Here is a 26,922-nt window from a genome sequence, read left to right as displayed (position 1 = left end):
AATTTTGATTTTTTTTTAACTAGGTAAACAGGTATGATAAAACAGAAATCAGTGAGGGTAACTGGAAGGAGAAGGCAATAGTGCACACCTCACTCTCGCGTGTCAAAGCCAGTGATCCTCCTGTAAAGTCAAGTGCGGGAAATGAGGCAAGGAGGTTAATTTTCAAGCGGACATGCTGCTTTGCCTCTGCCTGAAAGCTCCCAACTCCTCTAAGTCTGCTATGCGTCATTCCTGATGGGTAGCAAAAGGAAAGAGCACTTCATAAACACGGGGCACCATCCTACTAAAACAAAAAACAACAAACTAAGGGACACTAGCCCTATGCAGTAAAAATCATATCCTGTTTACTACAAAATGCATGAATTCAAAAAGGAATGTGTAAAATATAAGGATCTTTTTCCTCCCATTAATGATACTGGCCAAACTAAACAGAAAGTGAGATGTTTACGTGAAGGAAGAATTGCTTGTTCAAAACAGAAATGTCTCCAGTAAGATGCTCTTATTGAGAAACGTTTTTCTTTAGAAACTTAATTGGCAATCCAACTTTGTTTCAGATTTTCTTTTGTTTGTTTTTCCAACTTTGTAATGACTTTGTCTAAAAGCTAAAAGGAAGAGACAGGCAGGTAGAGAAATGTCATAGTTAGACAGAGGATAAACTGATTAAAATGGAGAATACAAAATTACATTAAAGGGTTTTGATGTGTTGCAAGACAAAAAGAAAAAAAAAACAGGTCAAAATCCTGGAAGAAGAAGCCATTTATTACTTTTTACTCGCAGAAAATGATGATTGCTTTTCCTCCTAGTTGAAACGCTATTTTAGCAAAACTAATTTTCCCAGTTGAACAGATGGATACTAGATTTCCTCTCCAACTGCTGAACCTCCCAAGGAACACAGTGTTTTGGTGCATGCTGTTATGTATATCAAAAGTAACTAGGTAGAGGAGCCTTGTAGCACATGGGGCATCACCAAGAAGTTTAGAATACATCTCAGCTCCTTGTGCAACAACGTAAATATCAGAGCAGAGTTTCAGTGCTTCTGCCACTGTGAAGTTAATTCCTGGAAAAACTGYATTGCAGAGAGGTAAGCAGTGCAATGAAGTGTTTCGCATCTTGTCAGAAAGCTGGACAGCAAGCAGCCTCACAGTGATATCCCGGATCAACACACAAAGGTATTTTGATTATCCTTTCTGTTGTGGGGCTTTTTGCTATCCCAAGCTTTAGTCATTTTCTGGATTGAKCCACACTTTTTACTTTTATAATATCTTACGCAGAAGCTCCGTTTATCAGCAGTCGGGCAACTTCCTAATGCATTACAGCCATTTTGCTCAGTGGAGGGCTCTCTGTAAATCTGTGTCAGTGTTTATACCACCTGCAGACTCCACTTATCTTGCGAATTATTTTCCTTTCCCAATGAAAAGACCAAACTACTTACTAACTTATTTCAGGATAAAGTAGAAGACTTGTTCCCACTGTTCTTGGATGAAAGGACATTAATGACAAGTAGCCATGAGCAACAAAGAGATTTTTTAAAAAAAATTATCATTATTCAAAAATTATCATTTATTCAAAAATTGTCATTACCAAGAAAAAAAATGCTCCTTTGAAGAACACTAGTAAGTGAACAGCAAACTAGGCTTTCAGATTAATCTTTTTACCTCTCCTAAGCCTTCCAGGAGCTTCTTCAATAATACTTGAAGAGAATCCATACAGACAAAAGGAAAGAAYAAGGAGCCAGATTGTTTCTGTTGATTTAAAAAATCTATTTACWAATACATGGAAAAGTGATCTTTTGCTGCTACAGAACACGAAGATTGCAATAGACAAAAGCATAAAAAGACAGAATCACTGTCTACTTTATTTTCAGAGCAGCCTGGATGTTGAGGAGAACTTCTTCCCCCTCCCTATAGCTGACAGAAACTACAGAAAAATTACGCTCTGCCAGGTCTGTYCCTGCAAATGCTGAGCCATCTAAGACAAGAAGCCTTAAGTCATCGATCCAAACGTGCTCAAAGAGACACCCACAGATGAAACACCAAGTGGATGTAACACATATGGACAGTCCAGAGACCCTGGAAACGCCCAGCACTCAAAAGCTCCGCTAAGGCAATGTGATATAAATGGAGAGGACAGACGTATCCTCCCATTTCTGTTCCAGGCATTGTTCACCCTTCTGGGCTGGAGACTTTCGATGTGCCTTTTGCCTGTCATTAYCAGTCTGTCTAATTTAATGTTAACAATGTTGCTGCATCTTTGGGCAATGCTGACAGAATGTGCACTTAGGTTTAAGGGAGTGGAAGCAGAAAAGAAAAGTTGTTCATCTGGCCTCATTTACTGACCTTAAAATAATTTCTGCTATTGGTAGCTGGTGGTGTGATGGAGWCATATTTCTTTCACTCTCTTTTCATGTCCTGGTATTTCTAAAAGAAATACAAACATAAGTGCCCTGAGTGAAACTGTCCTAACAGCAAAACCTTTGCTGTACAAACAGCAAGGTGAGCCTCTTCCAAATGCCATGGAAGTTAATAACGTCAAAGGGTTCAAGACTGGGCCCTCTACGACAGCGTGTGCCTGTGGGTACAACGGAAGGCCATGGATGCACAGATACAGTTTTGCTGGGGACCAAAATATAAGTTGTCCTAGGGTAGGTCTACTTCAGTCGCCCTGCCTGGCCAGGGTTAGAAGACTGAGATATCTTAATGCTGGGAGATTAAAGGAGAGCCAGAAAATGAAAGTGAATTTCATATCATACTCTCAGGTGTGTATGTTAAAAGTAAAGTAAAAATCTGGTCCCAGAGCTGTAAAGCAAATCCTAGCTACTTCACTTGGTTTTAGGAGCACCTATCTGACAGCATTGGCTTGCTGGAGCTGGAGGGCAGAATGTCACCCCTTTCTTCCAGCCCATTCCCTCTGCACAATCCCCACAGCTGAGCCTATATCCACAGGGAACAAGACATGAGGYGGGGGTGTGGAGAGGATGGGAAAAAATTGTGTGTGTGAGAGAGTGTGTGTGTAAAAAAAACTCTGAAAAATAAAAAAGAAAAGATGGAAAAGAAATTGAAAACAGAGATGTAACAGAAGAAAGAAAAGAGAAGAAAAGAATGCAAACAGTAGTAAATGAGGGAACACATACTGCCTACTTGTGACCAAGCCAAAAATATAATCTAGTTTAAAGAAAGAGAAGTGGAGGAGAGGGAAAGACAGCTGAAGGAAGAATGACTGACAGCTAAACAAACAGAGATTAAGAGGCAAAAGCAGAGGCTGGCCTAAAGCACTGGAGTGGTTCCATCCCTGATGTATTTATTTAAGTAAATAAGCATGGCTTGCTAGGAACATCATTAATTTTCCACTCACCTGACTTGCTTATGCTTTATTGAAAGGATACACTCGTTACCTCAAATTATGTCTTCTTAACCCCTTCTTCTCTTTTTAAATTAGATTCTCTATAGCCAGATATCAGGAAGCATTTTGATGTTTTTGTTTATTTTCCCAGAAGTTTTTGCATACCAGAAGAATGAAAGAAATATGGCACTTATTCATTATAGCTTGGAACAAGTGGGTGCAGACTGAATCCTGTTGCATAATGGCATAATTAAATGATTTGGAACTAGGCTTAAAAAAGGGGAACAAGCTGAATTAATTCCGTGGGAGAAGGATTTTTGTGTGTGTATGTGTGTGTGTGTATCTATACATATGGGTGACCACCCTGGGATCCTGTAATGCTTTTCCTACAGCCACAGYCAGAAAATAGATTTTGAGACTGAGTTATTTCTTGAGGAGGCAGAGTTAGAGTTTTAGATTCTCTCCCTTCCTTCTTGCTCCCACCTGCAATTCCAGAGCCAGTGAGTTAATAGACATAATGAAACAGCAAYCTCATCAACAGGCTTTTACCTCCCCCACTCTTTGGATTTGCTCATCTGTAAAGTCAAAAAGTGCTGACTCAGCACATTTTTCCCAGCTCTGAGATCAGCCCTGTCCACCTTTTGCAGYGACATGTGCTCCTGGTTTGCGGTTTGCCCTCTCTCTTTCTGACCAGCAGCCAAATAYGACTTTCCAGCACTGTCGGAGAGAACAGCTTCCTCCAAGCCCRAATGCTCCTCGTGTCCTGGTGCCCRTGCCATGGCTCCCACCTCTGCCAAACGCCCACCTGCCCACAGGCTCTGCTGGCTACAGTGCAAGTGATTGCTTGTCACACTGCTCCATTTTCTCCTGTATTCGTTATTCTCTGTCCCAAATACATCACTCGCAGAAGCCCCCGCGGCCGAAGGTCCGCTGAGTGTGTGGTTCAACTTCAGATGGACGTGAGCACGTGTCTATATGTGCTAGTGCTAGCATGGAAAGGGAGAGTTTTTTGGAGGGGAAAATATCCCAAAACACACAACCTCCGCTTAAATTTCCGTCCTTTGAGAGAAATCAAACCAGGTGACAATCTGAAGAGAGTCAACCACATAATGCAGCGGCTTAGAAGTCAGTGCCCTCACACCGCGRCTGCTAGGCAGTCCCAAACACCTGTGATAGTAGCTCACCCTTTACAAGTCACTATGCTTTATGATGTTGTTGACAGAAASACTATCACAGAGCAGGATTTTCAGCAGAAAGAAGTGGAACAACACTTTCTTCCCACATCTAGCACCCCAACTTTGCCCCAGCATATGAACAGTCCCACAGAAGGCACGGGCAAGCACTTCTGCTTAAAGTCAGATGTGCAAAAGTGTATGCAGTTTCAGAAAGGGCATTTGTGGCAACTCGGTCTGTTCTAAAAAACACTTAAAGTAGCCTATTAACAGAAAACTAGATAAAATTACGTCTTGTATGGGAAATTATGAGGCATTCTAAATGTAAATGGATTCAATCAAATAAAACAAAAGGTATTTTCATTTTATCACCCAAATGCTAAGCTTTTAGGTCACAGTCTTATCATTTAATGAGCTATGTCACTGTATGTCACTACTTTTGGCTATGAAATCGTAAGTCATGTATGTCCTTACTCTCTTTCTCTTATCCCCACTAATTTGGCTTCTCCACATGTAGCTTGCATACTGTTGTGCTGGAAATCTTATCTCCCTCTCTTTCTCTCTCTCGCTCTCTCTCTCAAAAAAAAAAAAAAAAAAAAAAAAAAAAAAAAAAGTTGGCAAAAAAGATCAGCAATATTTTTTAAATTTTGTTGAAAAATGAAATAAAAGAAAATCAAACAGTTTCAGTGAGCTGGCCAAAAACTGAGAGAATGTACTACTTTGAATTCCTAATGAAAAAAATAAATCTTGGGTATTTTTAATGAGTCAGTTGTTTTCTACTACAATTTTTAGCTAATAGAAATCAAATAATCTACTGAGGGCAAGTCTTAAATAAATAAATTAAAATAATAACTTTCCTGAGTTTCTGCATTTTTTGACATTCATTGTTTTTTAATACGTATAAAGATTAGCTATTGGCAACTTGAGTTGTTTTATTTCTGTCTTCCTTTCCCATTGTTTTCTAGTACTTATACATAGGAAAAGCATTTATCTAAAAGGAGATAAAGTCCCTCTGCTCTAAAATGTTTTTATTAATTAGAGACAGCAGTAATTCTATAATACATATTCTAATAAGGAAATGTAATGTGCAAAGAATCACTGTAATAACTGAAAATGAAAGAGKCAGACCATTTAAAAAAGACTGTTTGAAACTTAAATGGGAAGACCCTTGGAACTGAGATGCTAGCTCAGCCTCTTGTAAGTAAATGAGGGAGTAGAAAGGGACAAAAAATGGACTAAACCAGTAATATTTAGTCCTAATTTTGGGTCACTCAATAGAAGTAAGCACAGCTGCTATCTTACTTCTCAGCTCTATGTGAAGAGTGAAAACACGTCTCAGGCACTACTTTATGCAACAGATCTGATACATCTTTGATTTTCATTGCTGCCAAGAGCTCTGAAGTTAGACTGGTTCATGCAGCATAATTACCCAGTTGATGCCATATTATCCTAAAGCAACATCATATTACTTCATTAAAGCACTAAAATTTAATCATTTTTTGCCTCAGACAGACTCTCCTAAGACATGGAATTAATATTTTGTCTTCCAAGGCTAGTTACGTACTGAAAAATTTGTGCTTTTGTGTCRTTACACTGATGCACAGCTAACTTAGCCTATTAATTCCCAGCTTCTACAGTGAGCTGATACTGAAAGCTAGCAAATTTTCTCATACCTGTACGTGTACGCTTACATTATGCATTTTCTAAAAATAATGATTCCTGTGCCATGTCATTAGCAACCTTCTTCTGCAGAGTTACAATACATAGGTGGGAAATCAGAACTGTATCACCCCCTCATTGTTTGGAGATAGTTGCTGTAATTGCAAAAAGCGTGCTTCRTTCCCAATTTTGGAGTCCAGTCCTGCTATCCGTGCTTGAATGAGCTGCTGTTGCTCATGCAAATCTCCTRCTTACATTTGAGGGACCCGTTGTAAGAATGACAGTTTCAAAATTCTGCCAATAGGAGAAAAACATCCACTACGCTTCAGGCTAAGGACACCAAGGCTGCCTCAAAGGTTGCAGCTGCACAGAAAGTATAACCTAAAGCACTTTGCTATTTATAGGGCATAGGAAAAATAAGCCACTCACTGAATCATGAGATATACTGCAAAGGTTCRTACAGTTACCACCAAATGCAACTTCTGAGGAATTTGCATAGGCTGGTGCATACTCAGGTCATGCACAGGCACACTGCACTGGCTGTATAAGTAGCAGGTCTAATAATTATAATTGTTGTTAATATAAAGGTCAACTAACATTCTACATATGTTTACGGTAGGTATTAAAATGAAAAATCTTTGTTTTAAAGAGATATTTCTTTTGTCCAAAGTAAAAGGCAACATGGAAATTTGCTTTCTAGGAAGGCTCTCACCAGAGAATGAATTGGCATTCAGGCAGCCATCATCTTTGGTTTTTCCTTCTTTTGCTCAGGTATTTTGTTATTGCTCTCTTGAAATCTGAAACTCACAAATACGCATTGTCAAAAATGTGAAATTTTGGGATTGGTGGGAAAAAATGTTTTTAAACTGTTAAGTGAATATTTGATGACAGAWATCTTTAAAAATTCAGTATTGGAGCATTCTCACCAGTCCTGTGATTTGGCAGTAGTGTCCAAACATGACATAGATTAAGAAACCGATTTTCATTGAGAGTATACTGCCTGGGATTCACACCACAGATTATCCAGCCTTTTAATATGGGTGACTTCATTCTCTGACAGTCCCACCTTGACATGGACCAGCAAGAGCTCCTGTGTAGCCCTGGACCCCTCTTCTACTTCACAATAAAGAAACCACAGATATAAAATTGTATTTTACTTGAAAAATGTAAAAAGAGACATAACAATTAATTGTGAGTACAAGTAGGAGATTTATATAAAAAAATGGATAGGTGGCGTTTATTTCGGATTAAGCTCTGCATCAGTCAGGAGCTGAAAAATAAAAACAGTCTGTGACWGGCAATAACCTGTCCCGATGGTACAACAGCCCTTGTAATGAAGCTGCAATCACTCTTCTGATCTCCTGTGGACTGGTTTCTCTCTTTCCCTTCTTGAGGAACTGGTAATTCCAATGTATTCTAATTTTCCTGATTCTAGGCTTTGATTTATACTGCTCTGGCTATTGTATGTGCTGTCAGAGGAAGGAGGAGCTAAGGATGCGAGGTGGAGGGAGAGGCAGGCAGTACTGACATGAGAGTGAGAAAGAACAGAGAATAATACTAGAGATTAAGTGATTCTAATGGGTGATGTTTTAGCCTGCCTAGCTCTGTAATTACACATAATATTTCTCCTTCAGACCTGGCTGACATGAACAAGCACACAAAAATCTCCCTTATAAAAAGACGGCCCCATGCTAAGAGCATGGTACTGAATTCAGTGTTGGGACATCTGGCTTCTGGTCCCTGTGGCATCAACGTGAGATTAGACATAAGTCATTTATCCTTCCTTGTGCCTTTGCTTATTCCCATRCAGAGAAATGACTTCTGGTATCCTCTGTTTTGCTAACAAAGTACACTGAATGAAGACACACTCTTTAGAAGTGAAGTCTTAATTAAAATTCCTCTAACTGTGCTAGTTCACACATTATTTTGTGTGTTTACATATCCCTGATAACCTGAATTCTGTATATATCCCATGCTCCTTTTGACCATTTAGATATGAGTAGCAAACACCTTTAAAACAGAAGAATATCAATATAGGCAGAGATCATTAATGCTCCTGTCCAAGAATATAGTAATTATACATGCCGACAGACAGTAATTATTTATATTTCACGCTTCAAGGGAAAATGATGCACTTTGCCCACCAAGCAGCAGTCTTTTCGTAAGTGGAARGATGCCTTTTCGAGCTCTGACTTGGTAATCAGTGTAAAAGGAGACAYAGAGGAAGCGATACTAGCAATAATGTTTATCATAGAGGATATAACAATTAGTATACCTGGAGGTRATATTTATCTATTATTTTTGTCACTTTCTAATGCTTCCTAAAAAATGTATTATGTTGTTTAGTTCAGTAACTGCCCATAGTTCACAATCCGCCAGCGTAAAGGTCACTGAGTAAAATATCCCTTGCAAACAGTTTTGAATTTGCTGCCCTGTATTTTCAGCTTGTATGTGAACAGATATGTTGGGGAGAAGAGATGTTAAGAAGTATGAGGTGAAAAAGCACGAGAGATTTTTGCGGTCTTTGCTCAGGCTGAATACTATCTCATTCTGTCACCATTTTGGGCTGGATCCCGAGACCTTAACTTGCGATATGTAGTGACTGATGTGGCAAACATTTGTGGGGCGTTTCTTCAGCAGTGACACACTATTGGAAGCGAGTAAACAAGCAGTCAGATTTGGCCCACAGTGAGCAGAAGAGATGGCAAGTGGCATAAAAAAGGCTATGCTAAAAGATCAGAAGTGCCACAGAACTGGAATCGCTTTGCTTGTGCTGCAGGTCCAAAGCACTTGAGAAAGGGGAAGAGGGAAGAGTCAGACATTAAAACGAAGGGAGTCAGGAGACAGACACTAATTTCCCACAGGAAGCCTAAGCAAGCAAGCTTGCATTTTCAGAGTGGACTGAACCCTGTGCTGCTGCCAAGGTAGAAGAGATGTAGCACAGTTTCTGTCCCACATGGCAGCAGTCCTGGTGTAAGCAGTGAAAAGGTCGCCAAACATATTTCTAGTACTACCCACCATTATCCCAGAGATAGCCATGCACTAGAGCTGCACTTGGCCTTAGTTCCTCTTTGTGTTACCTTTAAAGAGACAACAGGATAACACTAAGCAGCAGCCCTTCTAGCCTTAACCTTTGTAACATATCTGCATTATATTTAGAGATATTGAGATTCTCTTCAAATTCAATTTACACTCAGAAGACTGAACATGCAGGTTTCTCAAATTCAAGTTCTGTCTTTCTTTCTGCCTGCTCTTCTATAACTTCTGTCCTCCATCATGCACTTCCCATCACTCTGATAAAAGGCACCACCCAGAGAATTTAAAGAAGAGCTCCTCCAAAGCAYCCTCTTGCAATCCATCATTGAGAAGAGGGTGAACTATGGAGTCAGCCACCAGAAACCGACAACGATTACCTGATGTGGAAAAATGGAATAGTAAATACTGCACCTGRTGAGTGAAAACTTGGGAGAATCTCTTGACCTTAAGACAACCATCAAAACTGCTAATCAGTCTACTAAGCTTAGCCAGCACACTTGCGGATGGACAGTTCAAAATAGAGGGGAAAAAAAATCCAGTCGATAAGATGCTGACAATTAACTGATCTTTTTTCAATTTTGGTCAAATTTTTTCCAGTGATCTGAAAGCAAAAGAGAGCATCAGCTTCCTGATGGGACCAGTCACCAGTTACCAGTCAGGATTATGGGGACATCTGTTCTCAGAAAAGCCCATCTTCACATAGCTTTCTAGGAGGCTACTGGAAAGCTAACACAATTTCCTCCATCCTTCTCAGGTCATCTCAGGTTAATGAGACTCAATCACTTACTGCTCTTTTCCTACATGGAAGCCTACTAATTATGCCCCCATAATAGTTATCTGTGTTGGCATTACATTCCAGCACACCTGTCTGATCCGATAACTTGCTTCAAGCGAACGTCTTCACCATTACCTTGGAGAAAGGCACCAATTCGTAATGACCTCGTAGGCAGGGCTTTGCAGGGAAGGCAGCAGTTCAGAATACAGGGGAAACAGCTGTTTTTGTCCTACATCCATTGTTTAACCTACTGCCTGACAACTTTCTGTGTCCTGCCTTCTCTTACTTAGATTGAGATGTCAGAGATAAAGAAAAAAACAACCTCTACTAAGGAGACAGATTGCAGACAGCAGTGCTTTCCCACAATGAATGTGTGATAACAAGCGAAATAGTACCTCAGTTATGGCTTGGGATTTTTAGGTGATYGTGTACTAATATTGCCTTAGAGAATTATACTACAAGAGATGTCATTTGGCCACAGTCTGGGTTGTGCCTTTTGGAAGAAGTGGATGATGCAGGGGAGAAGTGTACAGAAGAGTGAGCAGAAAGAAAGAAAGAGCTTCAATGTGAGAATYGTGTATTTTCACTCTTCTGGGTGTAGACTCAATTTAAAGAAAAACTCTTTAAAATAGGAGAAGGAAATCCGAAGAAACTTTTCTCTCCCCACTCTTTACTCACTAGCTTCCATCAGCTCTGGTAACCAGAATATTGCCTTATATAAAATAATAAATCTTTTACTTATTTCCAGAAAAATAATTGTCTCTTCAGTTACAAGTTTAATTACAGAATTGATGCATTACAAGAAAACATAAATGTGGAGCAACAGTGGCAAAATCCGTCCTTTGAAGAAATGCCAAGAAAAGAATGATTTGATTTTCAGATTATTTTTCCAATTAAGCCCTTCATTGCTTATTGCGTGGCAGATAGCATAATGATCTACGTATAAATAACAGTAGTAGCAATTGCATGGCATGAACAGCTGAACAGCTTTGCTGTGGAGAATGTTTTCTTTCTTTTTTCTTTCTTTTTATTTTATTTTTTATTTTTTATTTTTTATTTTTTGCTTTTCTCCTTGAGGTGCTGTAGGTAGGAATTGTAGCAAGCAGCAAAAGAAAAAAAATGTATTAATTATAGGTATTGTGTTAACTCTCAGCTATTCATGAGCTGGGCTAGCTACAAAAGGTCTGGTCCTACACCCTTCAATGCACAGGACTACAGGACTGAGCACAGAATGCAAATAGCTGTGTCATTATTTTGTAAATTTGCTTAGGAAATGCTTATATAAGTGAAGAACCAATTCTTGCTTTCCTTGCTGTGCAATTCACCTCCAAGTTTGAGAAACAGTGGGAGAGTAAACAACCCACAGGCTTTCTCTCTTCTCCCCACCTTTCACTTTAAAGGAAAGGCAGTGATGTTCTCACTTTCTAACTAAGCACTTCTTCCCTAAAGAAGAGCCCGCAGCCCAAGCTAGGATCCTATCAGCAGCAGCAACAGCATTGAGAGGACCTGGAGCAGCAGCATTGAGAGAACAGATGGGTGCAGCTAGATGCTCTGCGAGATGCTGCCTCCTCGTTTTAACATCTTGCTCTCTTGCTTCATACATTCCCCCTAGAGCCCCCAGCTTGCCAAGCCCTGGTATCAGAGGAGACATGCTGCCAGCCTGCACGGACAGGATTAGGCTCCTTTTGAGGCTGCACTTTAAGCACCCAGAGGGGTTCACTGTAGAGCAGCAAGAGGCCTGGCACTCAGGATACATATTAATCCTCCCAGATCGTGGCAGGGAAGCTCAGGCTGAGCAAGAGAGAACAGTCTCTGAAATCACCATGCCTGTGGACTTTGTCTGAGACTATGCGYTCTTCTGCCATCCAGGATGCAGTGAAATCCCAGTGAGGTGTGCACCTACTGAAACCCCCCACAGCTGATCATTGCAGCAGAGAAGAGTGGGTTAAGCCAAAATGCAGGAGAGAGTTGGCATGACGACTGCAGAAGTCTTCTATGTGGCCTGTGAAATAACTAATCATTACACAGTAAAGGGTAATAATTACTTCTTAATATTGCAGTGCAGAAACAGGCTTCATGGCAGAGCACAGTAGGCTGAGGAAATGGAGTGCTTTTGAAYGCAACAAAAATAAATAAATTGGTGTGATTCCCTACTGAACAGGCCTTATTGGACCTTCAAAATAAGTAAATGATTTCTCTTTATTTACTTATTATCGCTTTCCTGTCTGGGTGCTGAGCTGTAAACATTTCTTCCTTTCTGGCTATTGTGCTTTTAGTCCTCTTTCTTGGTTTAGTGAAGCAATAAGATGAAATAAATAAAATRCTCGAGCTCAGTTCCTGTCATGAAATAAAGAAAAACAAACAAATAAACAAGAGAGAACGCCTGTGTTTTCCTCTTTGCTGTCACTACTGTGTTGCATTACAAACGCTACCAGTGGACTAGGGAACAAGCCCACTCAGAGCCTCCTCATGCCTTGAAGGAAAGAAATGAACATCTTTTTCCTGTTCCATCCACTCTAGCTGGAATAAAAGTTAAATTGCTAGTTTTTTACCTGCTGCAACATGCAATCAGGGTTCTCTGCTCCTCTCACAGTCAAACTCAACATGGCATCTAAAGCATATCAGAAAATGAAGGGAATGCATTTCTSCTTTGCTCTTGTGCTGTAGCTACTTGTTACACTATCATCCTTAGCACAGCRTCATTGCATCCTCAGCTAGTCTTGTCTGCTGACTGACAGCAGAGAAACGTGACACTTCGTCTCTCTTTAAACAACAACAACAAAATGGAAAGAGGTTGGCTCTTATCCAAGTTGCYGGCAGGAAAACCCCTATAAATTTTCAGAGAGGGAATAGCCAGCCTATGACCCAGATCACATAGGAAAGGATGAGCCAAAACAACTCCCCAGGCTCCAACAGCCTCAGGCAAGAGYAAATCTTCAGAAACTACACCCTTCACTCAAGACAGCCTGAGTCAATGCCTCTCCCAGCAAATTCGAACCAAGGACATCACATTTCTCCTTTTGCAACTAATGAAGAAATCCTTCAGCTCTAGAGAAGTCCATGGGGTAATTCTGCTGACTTCTAGGATGCCAAAATGTCATCTTGTCACATCTTTCCATTTTCCATGCTGAGTAAACAATGCTGTTGATGTTTTGTGTGGCCAACGGCCTCCTGTCCGCAACTCCACAGCCTGCCTTTTCCTCTCATCCAAGCTGATAGGGAAATTTTCAGAGCCTCTGGGACTTCTCCCCTTGAAGAAGGCTTTTTCCCTCATGATTCTTGTGGTGCTATCCTCATGGCCTTGTAGCTGCATATCCCCTTAGTCTTGTCATGGTAGGCTCTCATGAGCAGCTATTGCCACCAGCATAAGAATCACCCCTTCTTCCACCTCTCTTCCTACCCTTTGGTTGTAGTTTTGGGTTTATGTGACGGGACATATGCACTAAGTTTCACATCCAGTAGGTCATGCAGCCCCTATCAGCATAAGCCCTTGTCAGCGCTAACTTTGTAAGCAGGTTCTACCAACTGGGGGTTTGAGCAGATCCTCACGGAGACTATATAATTACAGTGGAAAAAAGTATTACAAGGGGAACCAGCTGCTGCACTGCGGAGGGTACSCAGGAGACGATGCTCATCTGGGAAGCCTAGGAAGATGTTCTTACTAGCTGGCARCTGAGCAGAGTTTTACCTTTCCCTTCTCTCTCTTCTCCATTTGTTTATTTCTCCCTAGAAGTAATTTTCACCACTAGAATCAATATASTCTGATAGTGGTGGATTAGTAGTAGTAAATCTTTATAAATATGAACTTGTTTCAGCATCCTTTGTGCAAACCAGTCATAGTGGGAGGGGATTTCTAATGTACACTAATATGTGGTTTATGTACATATCACCACATCTATTGAGCAAAAATTATTGTTTAAACTCATCTTGACTGAAATGGGTCAGAAAAACTCAAATAATCATCTCTACTGTTAGATCAGGGGAACTGATGAGTAAGAGCTGAAAGACAGTGCTAAACAGCTGGGGACAGCACTTCCCTAGCCAGTCCTGGTAAACCTAGGGTGCAGGTCCCCAGACTTAGCTTCTTTTTCTTGGCCTCTTTTCAGTGTAATTTGGACAATGACATTCAAATATTTGTCAAGAGAAGAACTGCAATTCACAGATGCCTGCCATGTTTTATCAAATATCTGCAAAGTTCTCTGCCAGTTTCTRAAAACCACAAAAACTGCCTCCAGAGCAAAATGTATTGTTAATTTATGTGGTGTGGGCCTGGCTCTCCTTTGCCTTTCACATTATGTAGTCATCTATATGTGTATAAAATAGCTTGGAAATGTATCCCAAGCAGAACAGTAGCTTTTTACAGCCCTGAGGATAGCAGGAAGAGTAATTGCATTCCAGATAGAATGGAGCCAAGCCCACATTTTCCTTAAGAATTATTTTGTTTTGCTTGTTAAAGAGTTTGGCTTAGAGTTAAAAATATTGTACCTAAACTTGGATTTCTAAAGCCATAGCCAAGAACCCACACTAACAGCTTGATTTTCAAACAAGGAGAGCATCCAGAAATCTCTTTTAAAGCTAGTCAACAAAAAATGTCGGGGCTTTAGCTATTATGAGCTTGGAAATCTAATTTTAATTCTACTGCTGTGTGGGTTTCTTAACAAACAGAAAACCTAGCTTCTGCTCATTTCAAAGCTTTTCAGCTCACCTCTAAATTTGTCTTTAAATCATCATCTTGTTGCAGCACAGAGCAATCCTGCACAGGTGAAAGGATGATGCTGTGATTCCCATAGGCTTGTGTTCATAATGGCAGAACTCTGATCTAGAGAGCTTTCCAGTGACCTCCAAGTCCCACCATTTACATGCATAAAAGACCTCAGTAAAAAAAAGAGATCATTGTCAGAGACTGCCTCCTTTAACAAAAGTCCATCCTTAGTTTTCTATCCTGTAAACTTCATATTTTTTCTAGGACTCACTAGTTCAAGGTCTAAATTCTGATAGAAGCCATCAGAGCATACAAAACTTAGGTAATGCTGTAATTTTGGGGACTTCAAGTGAAAAGCAAGAAGAAGGAATCATTTCTTGTTCTGTATYTGAGTGGGGCAGGTCTGCTCTAAGGAGGTAAAAAGTTGTATACCTGCAACTTCCAAGGGAACTTCCAAGGGAGACTTTTTCATGTCATATTTATAGGGATACAAATGTCTCTCTCAATGTCTGTCACATCCTTCCTCCATTTTGTCATATAAAGGCTGTTTGTTCCAGTTTATTCATTGGAAGTAGCAGACTAAATAAAAAGAGAGTCTAAAGGCAGAGCTCTCACCCCATTTCTCCTTTCCCAACACACTCTTTCCCCTGTGCAGACCTGTGAAGGGAACACAMGGGTATTAAGCTGGAAGATGTGTGCATCTGTAAGAAGGTTACTTTAGGTACTGGAATTATAGACAGTGGAGTAGAAAAGCACATTCAGCAGCTAGCAATGAGGTCTACCCGAAAGCCACATGTGTATTAAAATTCCCCCACTATTACAATAAATATATAAAACATAGAATTTTTGAATTTATTTACAGCAGATTTTCCTGGGGGGCCAGGGGTGAATTTAACAGCTTTAAAAAGTGTCTTGTTGCTGTTTTGATTAGCATCTAGCCAGGAATGACAACAATTCTATAGTGAGCAACAAAAATAAAACAGATTTAGCATTGTCTAAAGAAGACGGCTACCCTGGCAACTCTGCGTGGGGCTCTGGATGCATGAACAGCTGTACTTAAGCCAGCTCACCCGCTATCCTGCAACTTCCTGCTAGCCAGTAGCAAAGAGGAAATGAAGAGAAGAGGGTGATACCGCCCCAGGAAACCTTCCTTAGGTTGAAGCAGTTGGAGATGTGGGGACTTCCTGATCCCTGACTTTATTTGCATCACAAAACTTTGGACAGTGTTGCTCTTCCATGATTTTGTCTAATGTAATCATTTTACCCGTATATATTTTTGACATCCACAAAATGTCCTAGGGCAATGAGTACCACAATTTAACTACACAGKGATTTTTAAACCTATGCCTTTTAATATTCACCTGCGACCTACAGATATCATGGAAAAAAATTAATAGTATCCTATTCGYTTTTTCCATCCCTTGAATGGCTGTTTAGATCTACATCACTCACATCATTTTTGGGATGAGGAGTCCTAGTTTATTTAACATCTCTCTGGAAGCCTGATAATTCCCACCATCTTTCTCACCTTCCTCTGTATCATTTCTGGTTCCTCTGTACCTTTTTGAGTCTGATATGGGCAGAACATCTYTTGCTATTTAAACATATCTATTGTGTACATACTTCAGATAAGGGCTGCTGAGACGTATCCCATTTACAGCTACCTGTATCAACGACCCTAGAGGTGAATGGAAAACTTCTTACTAACTACAGAACAGAAAGATCAGGTCCATATTATAAGATAATTCTTATATGGAATAAAAACAGATAAGTATTTGAAAGATACTATATCGTTCAATTATTTTCACGGCATCCCAAATTAATGCAAGGTTCCTCTGTTCAAGGTGTTACAGAACAGTTGCCAAAGATTTCAAAGAGGAAGAGTAGACAAAGTACATGAGAAAGTGAATACTGTTTTCTACAGTTTCCATTTGGGAAATTGATATACGGGAGATTACTGGGCTTGCCAGAGGCCACATCAGGAATCTGAGGTGGATCTAGAAATTCAGCCCGTGTCATCATTGTGCAAAGAAAGTAACTTAAGAATAAAATCGCTCCTCCTCTTTTTAGTTATGTGCTAATCCCATTCTCTACTTTGATTTTTAAGAGGCTTTAAAGAAAGTAATGAGACATATTAGTTCTAAAGAATGACAACTCTTGACTTATCTGGGATTTTCAATGCCAGATATTTTTCATTGGCATCTGTTTCAAAGTAGAAGATACACAGTATCGCTCTTCCCTGAAGAGAGGGAGAGAGTTACAAGCTTTCTTCAGAGAAAACAGACCAAATGGTTATTTTCTTCTTCTTCTTACTTTTTTCTTGCTTGCTTCTTTCCAACTGTATATTTTTGGTTTCTATCCTTTACTGAATCAAAGTGCAAAATGAATAATAACAGTATGATGCTCCTCTCGGGGAACTGCTTCTGATGTCAAAACCTTTCAGTAAAGACCTCTACATTTACTCCCAGTGGATGAGATTGTGAAAATGACTTGCAGACATCAAACAGACATTTTTAATGAGAATTTAACAGTGAGCCCTTAATATGGTCTTTCCTTTAATGGCAGCTACTCATAAATGTCAAAAGCAAAATGGTAGCTTGTATTATCTTCCTCCTTCCCTGATTTTCCTTGTGTATAAGAACCTTCTACGTTTAGTCAAAGGAAGAAATCTTACAACTGAGATACCCCATTTATATCCTCGCTGCTAGGGCTCAAGGTCAGACCTGAGAAGGCATGACATTGCCAGGTTAAATATAGCACTTTGTTTGGTGATGGCCTCTTCTTTCATGTCACTCATGTTCTGACAGCTTTCATCAGCTGAGAATTCACTGCTAGAAAAGCGAAATTAGTGTGGGTGAAAGATACCAGTAACAGATCAGGAGATCAAAGTTTTCAGCTTAGCCTCAGCATGGAAAAMCAAATAGCAGGGAAAATATCTCCTTCCTTGAAAAGGTAATCTTTCCCTAACATTCATCTGGAGGAACAGTTCAATGAGGGGCAAACTGTTCACACACTTGTTCTACATAAAGCCCCTTTACGAGGTTCCCAGCACCAGGCATGATCTGCCTTCATTTTCAACCCATGTATTAATTGATAGTCATGCGCTATTATGTATAAAAGAGCGAACTGAATTTTCCCACCATGAATGAATGATGACAAACATCAGAAAGTTGGACTTTAAAGCAGCTTTTTTTTTAACACCACCGCTTCGCCTTGGTATGAATCGAAGTGTGAAGCATTACTCTTAATCTACCACAGTGATGATGATGGAGATCCTCAAGTGACCTTAGGTAGTGGTGGAGGAAAAAAGTACATCCTCTCTGTCCACACATCGATATTGCTTGGTCTATGTCTTCTGCTTTCACAATCTACTATCTCTGTTTTATGTTGGAAATGAGTGTTGGAACAGGCGCACCACCAGTAGGACCGTATAACTTTTGTGAACAGCACTGAGGTAGCAAATTATCTGTGGTCATGGCCTCATAAACCTTGCTTGGGGAATTTGACTGCCAATAGCCATTTAACATTTCTTTTAATTTCTTTCTCTCTCTCTTTTTTCTTTCTTTCTTTCTTTTTTTTTTTTTTTTCAAACAAGCCCAGAATATGCAATCTAGTTTCTTCCATGTAAAACTGCCCTTGTTAGTCATTTTCTCCTTTTATTCTTCAGCATGATCTGGGGCAGTTGAGGGCTTCAGTACATCTTTATTGGAGGGATTTTGAACATTTTAGCTTATCCTCCATTCTGTACAGAAACTTTCCTGATAATCAGTGCCTAAAGGCTCAGCTTTCTGAAATCCCAGTGCAATGAAAGCTGCTGCGAACGGATTATGTGTGCTCTGGTATTCGTGTGGCAGTCTCACAGCTGAACCTCAATACTTGGCAGACTGTAGCAAGTGAATCCATACAGCATTGTCATGTGACGRTGAAGAATTACCTTCTTCACTTTAGAAAGCCTGTCCAAAGTCTACCCAAAGTTAAGAAGCATTTTCCTCCAACCTCAATGGCCTCTGTGTCAGGCCACAGGAACTTGTCAAAGGTTATATGGGAAGTTTGTAGCATAGTCAGGAGCTTGTCTGTGATCTCCTTGGTCCTTATCTAGTGGACTAAGCATGAAAACATACTTCTTTAATTAAACTCTGATGCTTGCATAAAACATTAGCACACTTTGCCTGGGAAATGTCTGGGATTTTTAACGGATTGTATGGTATGAGACCAAAGAGGCAATCGAGTCTAATAAAGCTGTAATCATGGGTGAGTTCACCCACCTGTACGTTGGCTGATCAACTAWCACAAAGAAATTAGAAAAAATAATTTCTAGGTCATTTCTAGAACTGCTGGCCTTAGAGTATGTAGAAGTATGTGTTCTCAACTTGGTCTTAAGTAACAGAAGAAATGATACAGTCAAGCCATTGAAAATAATGAACTTAATRCTACATTAAGAAAGTGAGGTAAAAAAATATGATAATAATTAGTGAACTGCTTAAAAAAGTACTGGACTTAGAAAGGGAAAGGAAGGAAGGAAGGAAGGAAAGGAAAGAAAGAGAGAAAGAGAAAGAAATGAAAGAAAGAAAGAAAGAAAGAAGGAAAGAAAGGAAGAGAAAGAAGGAAAGAAAAAAGAGAGGAAGGGAGAAAGAAAGAGAGAGAGGAATAAAGTAAAATCCACAAATTCAAAATGACAGATACATTAACAGACAGTTTCTGAGTCAGGGAAGTCATGCAGAAAGCAAACTGAAAGGCAAGAGAGGAAAAAACACTGGTATTGTGAAATGTTAAGGTCCAAGAGGTTGTTTGAGCCAAACAATCAGCTTTCAGGAAATGACAATTCAGCTCTAGTAAAGCCCCTAAAGGAGAGAAATTACAATAAAACACAAACAAAACGTCAGCTGTAAATGAAGAGGGCCAAGGATGCATTAAGTGACAAGAGCTGAAGAGCTGAAGCCAAACCAAACCAAAACTGAAGAATATTTCTGAAGAAACTTAAATTCACAAAGTTTACAAGGGGATAAGTGGGATCTGCTGGACTTCTCAGGGATAATGTGAGCAATTAATGAACAAAAGGGCACTGCAGAGATTCTGAATGATTCATTTACATAAATATTCCCCACAAAATATGTCATGCCAATGCCCACATTGGAACTACTCTTTTCAAGTAAAGAAAGGACATGAGCTTGTGGAATGAAAAATGTCGAAAGGGGAAGCACTGGAACAAACTGATAAACAAAAAAGCAGCATGTCACAAGGATCTCATGGTTATATACGCAGTGGTTTGGGAAGCAGTTGAAAATGAAGTGGCTGAGTTGATAGCAAAAAGAGGCAAGCTGTCACTGAAGTCTGATATTCTACAGACTGGATGGCAGCAACTTACATACCTATCTTTAGGAGACGTACTGGAATATTTTAGGGATTATATACTGATGAGCCTTATTTTGTTTCCAGGTAAACTGATTGAAACAACTCAAAACTAGAATTATGTACAAGAACATCATGTGAGAAGGAAAAAAAATATTCTTTCCAAGAAAATGTCGTCCTTTCGATGTATACTTTGAAGCATCAAACTAGTACAATCATCTGATGTGTATTTGTATATATAAGCATATGTGTCTCTTCTTAAAATCTTTGAAAATTTTCCTTCCAAGAAATTAAATTATTGTAGAATTAGTAGATCATTAAAAGTTGAAACCGTTTAAGAGAGAGAACACAAGGGCAACACACGAATGATCATTTTTCATTGTAAAAGATTAGCAGTTGGGTTGTCCAAGATTTTTTACCAGGCATAATGTATTTACTAAAATTATTGCTGTTAGAAAAGGAGACTGAGGTTGAAGTATTTCACAGTACAGTAATTAAGCAGGGTGAACTGAATACTCTGATAGCAAATGAAGTGTTGGTTGAGAAACAACAAATGCAGATGTAGAGAAATATTTAGAAACCATCTCAGGTTCTAAGCCAGCTCTGACCACTCGGGAAGGATCTTGGCATCACAGTGGAAAACCCAGTCAAATTCTGCTCAATTACAGTATCAGTTAAAAAANAAAAAAAAAAAAAAAAAAAAAAAAAAAAAAAAAAAAAAAAAAAAAAAAAAAAAAAAAGATAAAATCTCCATTAGTAAATAGAAGGAATAAAAGGTGTTAATATGAAAACAATTTTATAGTGTCCATATTGGTCAGTCCATCATCAAAAAAGAAACTGGAAGAATCAGTAGTGTTTTAAGGTATGTGGAAAGACTAGGTGCATTATGGCTGTCTAACTAAGAGTGAAGAAGAACAGGAGGACAGGAGTAAATGAATGCACCTGTATGATGAACTGGGTGCCACTATCAACCCTTTCACATCATGTAACGGAAAGGTAACACTCTGTRACATCAAAAGACAACTAATTTAAATACATCACAGATTGTTTGGAGCATGTTTTTTCCAACCAAATACATACCTGACTTACTGAACTCACTGCTAGATGCCATCACTAAGGTAGAAATCTTGGTGGGAGGCAAAATTGAATTAATTTCTTATGTGTCCAGTGAGAGTATCTACAGTTTGTCTAGAACTGATGGAGGTTTCCACTTAGTTGAAGAAGGCAGGTGTTTGTTTTCATTTGGAAATGGTCTCAGGGCACCAAGCAACCACAAGCTGGTGGGTATTAAGAAGATGTATTCCTTGAGGGCAGTGTATTTATCTATTGCAGCATTCCCCGTACTTTCCTCTGAGGCCTATGGTAGGGGAACTAATAAAGACACAAAATTGGACAAGATGAAACACCTGCCTGATCTGATACTGCAATTGTTATATTTTAATATTCCTTAACTGGATGACTGATACATTTTTGAATAGGAAAATAATGAGTAATGATAACAAATAACACAATTCCAATTAATCATGCTAATATTCATGAAACTTTTGGGATGTACGAATATTTTCATGAATAAATCATTGATCACCCACTTGTAAAAAATGACCTCAGAAATTATAGTGGAATGAGCTTGCTGCCATTATTCATGAACAAATTTGTGAATCCTTTTCAATACATGACCACTCTGCTTTCTAACTGACTAAATATGATCGAAGAGTTTAAATAGAGACAAGAAGAATCCCTTGAGCACTGAAAGAAAATTTCTCAGAAATCTGTTAAAATACAAATACTGGCTGAACTAGAAACTTGTTATCTCTATGGACAGATTTTGCCCACTTTACTTCTCACATGCTAGAATGGATTCTAAAAATAAAGGGCCTGATCCTTAGAGATTGCAGATCACCCTACACTCACTGAACTCAAGAGAGCTTTACATATTCAAATCACCTGAGAATCTTGACAGAGAAATTCCTAAGCAAGAGAATTATTTTTAAATTGCTAGGTTTATTTTATGTTGGTTTCCAACACTAACTTGCACAATGTTTCAGAAGAAAGATCTATGAAGACATTTTTTGTTTAGTTCTATCTCTCTCTCAAAACATACAAACAAACAAAAAGAATAAAAAGCACACCTGCACAGAGTTTACTCGGTGCTCTTCTGAGAGGTTGAGATCTTTGAGGTTCTTTTCTAAGAGATCTGGGAGATGCTGATTTCTTCTTACCTTTTTGTGTTATGGCCCCCCTTAAAAATCTTTTTTTGCCATCATTCTCAGAGGTCCCCCATCCTATTCACAATGTCCAATATCATATTGCACTTCTCTTTCTGCAGTGACTGACTACTCAAAACTGTTCCTTAAACAGTTGTCAAAACACTGGAATATTCCAATTAAGACTCTTTCTTACTATGAAAGTAAAATTCTGAGTTAAATTGCACCAGAATAAATTAGAAGTAATTAAAGTCAGTGGAATCACCCCTGATGTGCAATAATGTAATTAAGATCAGAATGTAGCCCATAGAGTCAAAAGAGATGCTGGATAACCAGGAATCAGAAGAGCATCTTGTCATACAAAAAACAGAGGGAAGGCTCTCAGCAAAGCAGCTGGCCGTAAATGATGATCTGTTTTATTTTATCCTTATCATATTCTAAGAAATGAATACATGAAGCACATGGACTACTGAAATCCCATCTTCTTGGGACTTATATGAGAAATGTCTCTTTGAAATCTCTGCTGATATGTATCTTTCTCTTCAATGCCTAGGCTGTGTTAAATATTGGCAGTGGTACAGCTTTAAAGGTAGGACAGACACTCCAAAATGACAGTCCGTTCCATAGCCTAAAGTACATTTACATGGAAACAAGTTCAGGGCCCATGGGAAAGGAATTCAGCCTTTTAATCCAAATCRTGGATCGTGGTGAGAGTGGTCTCACCTCGTAGTTCTGTCCACTTCTGTTAGGGGAACGTAGGAAGACAGTGGCATAAATCACTGAGTATTCCCCACCCTGCTAACGGAAGGTGAACACATGCAGTCCCAAGGCACACGCAGTTGACATTCAGCTGGTGAGATAAGGACAAGTAGGTAGATGACTTTCCGCACCTTTCGGTCTCTTTGTACCTCAAGAGACAATGTCGAGACCCCTGCAAAGCTGAAAGTTGCCTTTGCCTAAATAAAAGACCTACAGAAAAGATGTGTGCATGTGCATGTGCTGGTGGAAGGAGGAGTTAATTGCCTCCTTTAGTTATGGCTTTCTTTTGCAGTCTTCAGTGCTTGCTCCTCTGTGCAGTATGGTTCTTCAATCTAGGCTTGGATTTAATGGGACTTGAAATGCTACCATCCAATTTAAGCTTTTTAAGGCTACAAGCATTTGTGAAAAAGATATCCCTGTCATTCATATGAGCTGGAGCTAAGCCCTTTTAACTTCCCTTAGCCTGATTACTATTACGCACCCATCCACACACCCAAGAAACCCATAAAAGGAAAAAGGGCAACGTTTTCAAGAGTGAATAATCCTCTTCTGTTCTTTCAAATCTCTGTGAATTAGCTGCAAGTTGTTGCAAGCTGTGAAGGCTAAAGTCAGAGGCATCTGAAATTTGTGAATAAATGGCTAGATACAGCCTAGACTACCCAGCACCAATTTCTTCCTATCTGTTCCTCTGTAGTTTAGTCTGTCCTACAGGACCTATGGCATTAGCCTCTGAGKGACTGAACCAGGATCATTTGAATCCCATCTGTGCTTTTTGCAGTTTTGRATTTAAAAGAAGGAGCGGCTGACAGGAAAAAGACACTGTGTGAGATGAACCTCTCTTATGCCACTCACCCCTTTTCTGTAGTTTCTTATCAAGTCCCTCACCCYTGTGTTCCTCGCCTGCCTCTGGCACTAGAGGATGCAGAGATTTTGGCTGGAAATCCAACTTTCTGTGGAGTCCTACTTTCCCTTAAATTGAACTCAACTTTCAAAGAGGTCTTGATTTCACAGAAGGGGAATCTGCTTCATTATTACTGGTTTGTCTGCATTTCTCATGCTGCATTACTATGGAAACAGGATCAGAAAATAAGTCTTTTGCATGTAGGTCATGATATTAGTAGAGAAGAGGAAGTCTGGGTGAATGGGTGAGTGGGTTACAGAAAAGGAGTGGAGCACAGTAACTCCCTGAGACTATATCAACTGAGGATTTCGTAGCAGACCTCCTCAAAAGACTATTGAATTAGACACCTAATGGGCTGAAAGATTCAAGCATGTGGAGCAACTGAGAGCCACAAAACACACACACAGACTCAGCCCACAGATGAAAACCAAAATCACAGTGGGAAATGAGACTGAACATTTACTCAAACAAATATATTTTTTCAGTTCACAGCTGCTTTTTTTTTTTTTTTTCACAGATAGACTCAGTTTACCCCTTCCTGTGTCTTGATCTCCCTCTTGAACAACAGCATAGCATGGTCTGGCATGGCTGTCACTCCTTCTACCTCCACGGGATACTCCTATTCACTCATGGCCCAGATTTCCCCCTATCTGGGCCCAGCTACAGAGTTGCAACTGTTTGAGTACAGCATATTACTTAAGATCTTATTTTTAGACAGGAGAAGAGAGAGACATCTCTCTTTTTTATCATTCTTCACTCTCTCTAAAACAATGGAAAATGGTTATTGCCAAGCTCCCCCCACTGTAAATTCTGAGCCCTTTTCTTGGACAGACTGCAATGCAGAATTCATGGGTCACTCTCAGGCAAGAGCAGAGAGGGCCAGCTCAGCCGGCAGATGCTCGACAAGTAGGCAAGCCCACGGCATGCCTCCAATATAAAAGCAAATAGGGTTGTGAAACTGCTCAGTGCAGTCCAGAGGTCCTGCAAAGGGGAAACTCAACCAAAGTTATAACCAAAAAAGAGCCTGAAGGAGAGAGAGCGAGCAAGCGAGAGAAGAGCAAGCATACTTTGAGCAGCATAACACGGTTTATATGCGAGTCATTGAAAGTGGTTGGTGTCATAAACCATACCATTGAGGCTGGCATATATTTAGACAGAGGCTGTAATTGCAGGCGATGCAATACCATAAAAGCAGACAGCGTGCCTACTTTTGATCTCCCGTATTAACCTTCCTCATTGTTGGGCTTTTTTTTTTCTCCCCCAAACCTGCAAGAGTAGGCTGTCAAACAGAGGTCAACCCTTCTCCATTTTTTCTCTCTCACCTTTTTCGCTTCTGTACTAGGAAGATCTTCCTCAGGGGAAGGTGAAAAGGGAGACTTTTTCGCTGTGCARATACTGTGGTTGACACATAAGTGGAGAGAAACACTATTCTGTCTAGATTTGGGACAACAGTCACCGGCTTCCCAACATCCCSCTTGCAGCTGAAAAAGGAAAAAGACACCTCTCCTTTCCCTGAAGGAACTTTAGTATATGAAAAGGGTAGGAAAAAACTCAATCTGATGGGGAGTGAGGTGGGCTGGGGGGAAATCCCTTGTGCTTTCCCCAGTGGCAGGGTGGAGGACTTGCCCCGAGACCCGTGAGAAGGAGTCAGGAGACCAGCAGCTCCCAGGGGGSCCATGGGACTGCTCGGGGCCCAGCCAGCCTGCCCAGGCTACCCTGCCTAGGGCTGGCATCGGGGAGGCAAAGAGAAGGGGGCCAGGGGAGCAAAGCAGGCAGGTAGACTCAAATAGCAAAGGTAACCCTAGGCAGAGAGCTGGGGTGGGAGGCTTTGCCCGTGGGAGCATTTTGTCCCTCTGGAGCCCCCAAAACAGCAGGGTGCCAGGGGTGGAGGGGACCTGGGCACTCGAAGCTGCTATTTGGGAAAGTGGCTTTTCTCCCACAGCCCCTGATATGAGCCGTTTCATCAGCTCACTGCTGCTGGCCGCAAGCACCCCATAGGCAGGAGCATGGGCGGAAGGAAAAGGAACCCAGAGGCTTCGCMGGGACCGGCTCAGCCCCGCCAGGAGCGCAATCGGTCCAGGGTAGGGGTGCTGAGCCGGTGCCAGAGCACCCATCCCTGGGGACCTCAGCCTGGGCAGGGGCAGCACCGCCCGGCTCTCCCCAGCTGCTGGCCCCAAAGTTTCAGGAGGAAGTGGGTCACAGCTGCCTCCCTGGTGCTGGGAGAGCAGCTTAGCAGTGGGTGGGGACCAAGCTGGAGTGGCAGGGTGGGAAATGAGCCAGGGGATCCCCTTCCTCTCCCCTTCCCCAAGGCAAGATCTGAGAACTGAGGCCATGGAGATGGGCACTGACCCGGGCTAGACACACACCCTCGAGGAGGGATGCTGGGGGAGGGGGAGAGGGACTGCCCCGAAACACTGGCAGCCTACCCCTCAGCACTGCACTGTCCCTGGCAGGGCAGGGATCGTTCCCCATGTCTCCCCACCCCTGGCACTGCCCTCCCGCCCGCCAGCCAGCGCGCTCCGAGGGCAGGCTCTGCTCCCCCGGGACGGCTCCGCTCCCGGCTCCAGGTGACATTTTGCAGGAGCAACCAACAAATATGTCACATCGGGCTTTGCAAGAGGTGGTCCAGGAGGTGTCCCTGTGTCGGAATGCAGCAGTAATAAAAAATAAATAATAAAAAAGCCCACGAATAGCGCTTAGAAAATGCGAGGGATTCTCTAAATCAGGTTACTGCATATCTCTCCTTCCTTGCTATATCACGCAGGCTTAAATTCTAGGATTAATACTACAACTGTAATTCAGCAGAGGTAGGCTCTCTGCTGAGGGCAAATGCCTTTCTTTCTTTYCTCTCGCTACCATCCCCTGGTGACCCACACCACGATGGACCCTTTTAGTAAAAGTTTCCCCCTGTTTTGTCCTGCTCCTTCTATCAGGAAGCAAAATGTAAGCTGATTTCCTGGAAATTATATTCTTGATGGGAGGTTTCCTATCACAGCAGCAGATGAAATCCTAGGTGCGGGAAAGAA

At 40.7% G+C, this 26,922-nt stretch overlaps 1 protein-coding gene across 2 annotated transcripts in view; it reads right to left on the bottom strand.

Annotated features, from left to right (window-relative positions):
- The window catches only part of CHRM2 (cholinergic receptor muscarinic 2), a 99,415-nt gene that overhangs the window by 72,052 nt on the left and 441 nt on the right, over positions 1-26,922 (bottom strand). Inside the window, exon 3 of one of the 2 annotated variants that reach the window (XR_014898127.1) lies at positions 2,337-2,417. The exons of the other annotated variant lie outside the window; for it this stretch is intronic. The gene's annotated coding sequence lies outside the window, so the exon portion shown is untranslated. The remainder of the gene's footprint in view (positions 1-2,336; positions 2,418-26,922) is intronic. 2 annotated transcript variants of the gene reach the window in all.

This window comes from Rhea americana, unplaced genomic scaffold (assembly GCF_003343005.1).
Source record: "Rhea americana isolate MKP2758 unplaced genomic scaffold, rheAme1 scaffold_9, whole genome shotgun sequence".
Taxonomy (NCBI): Eukaryota; Metazoa; Chordata; class Aves; order Rheiformes; family Rheidae; genus Rhea; species Rhea americana.
Note: the sequence above shows the minus strand (reverse complement) of the source record. Positions and strands in the feature narration are given on the sequence as shown.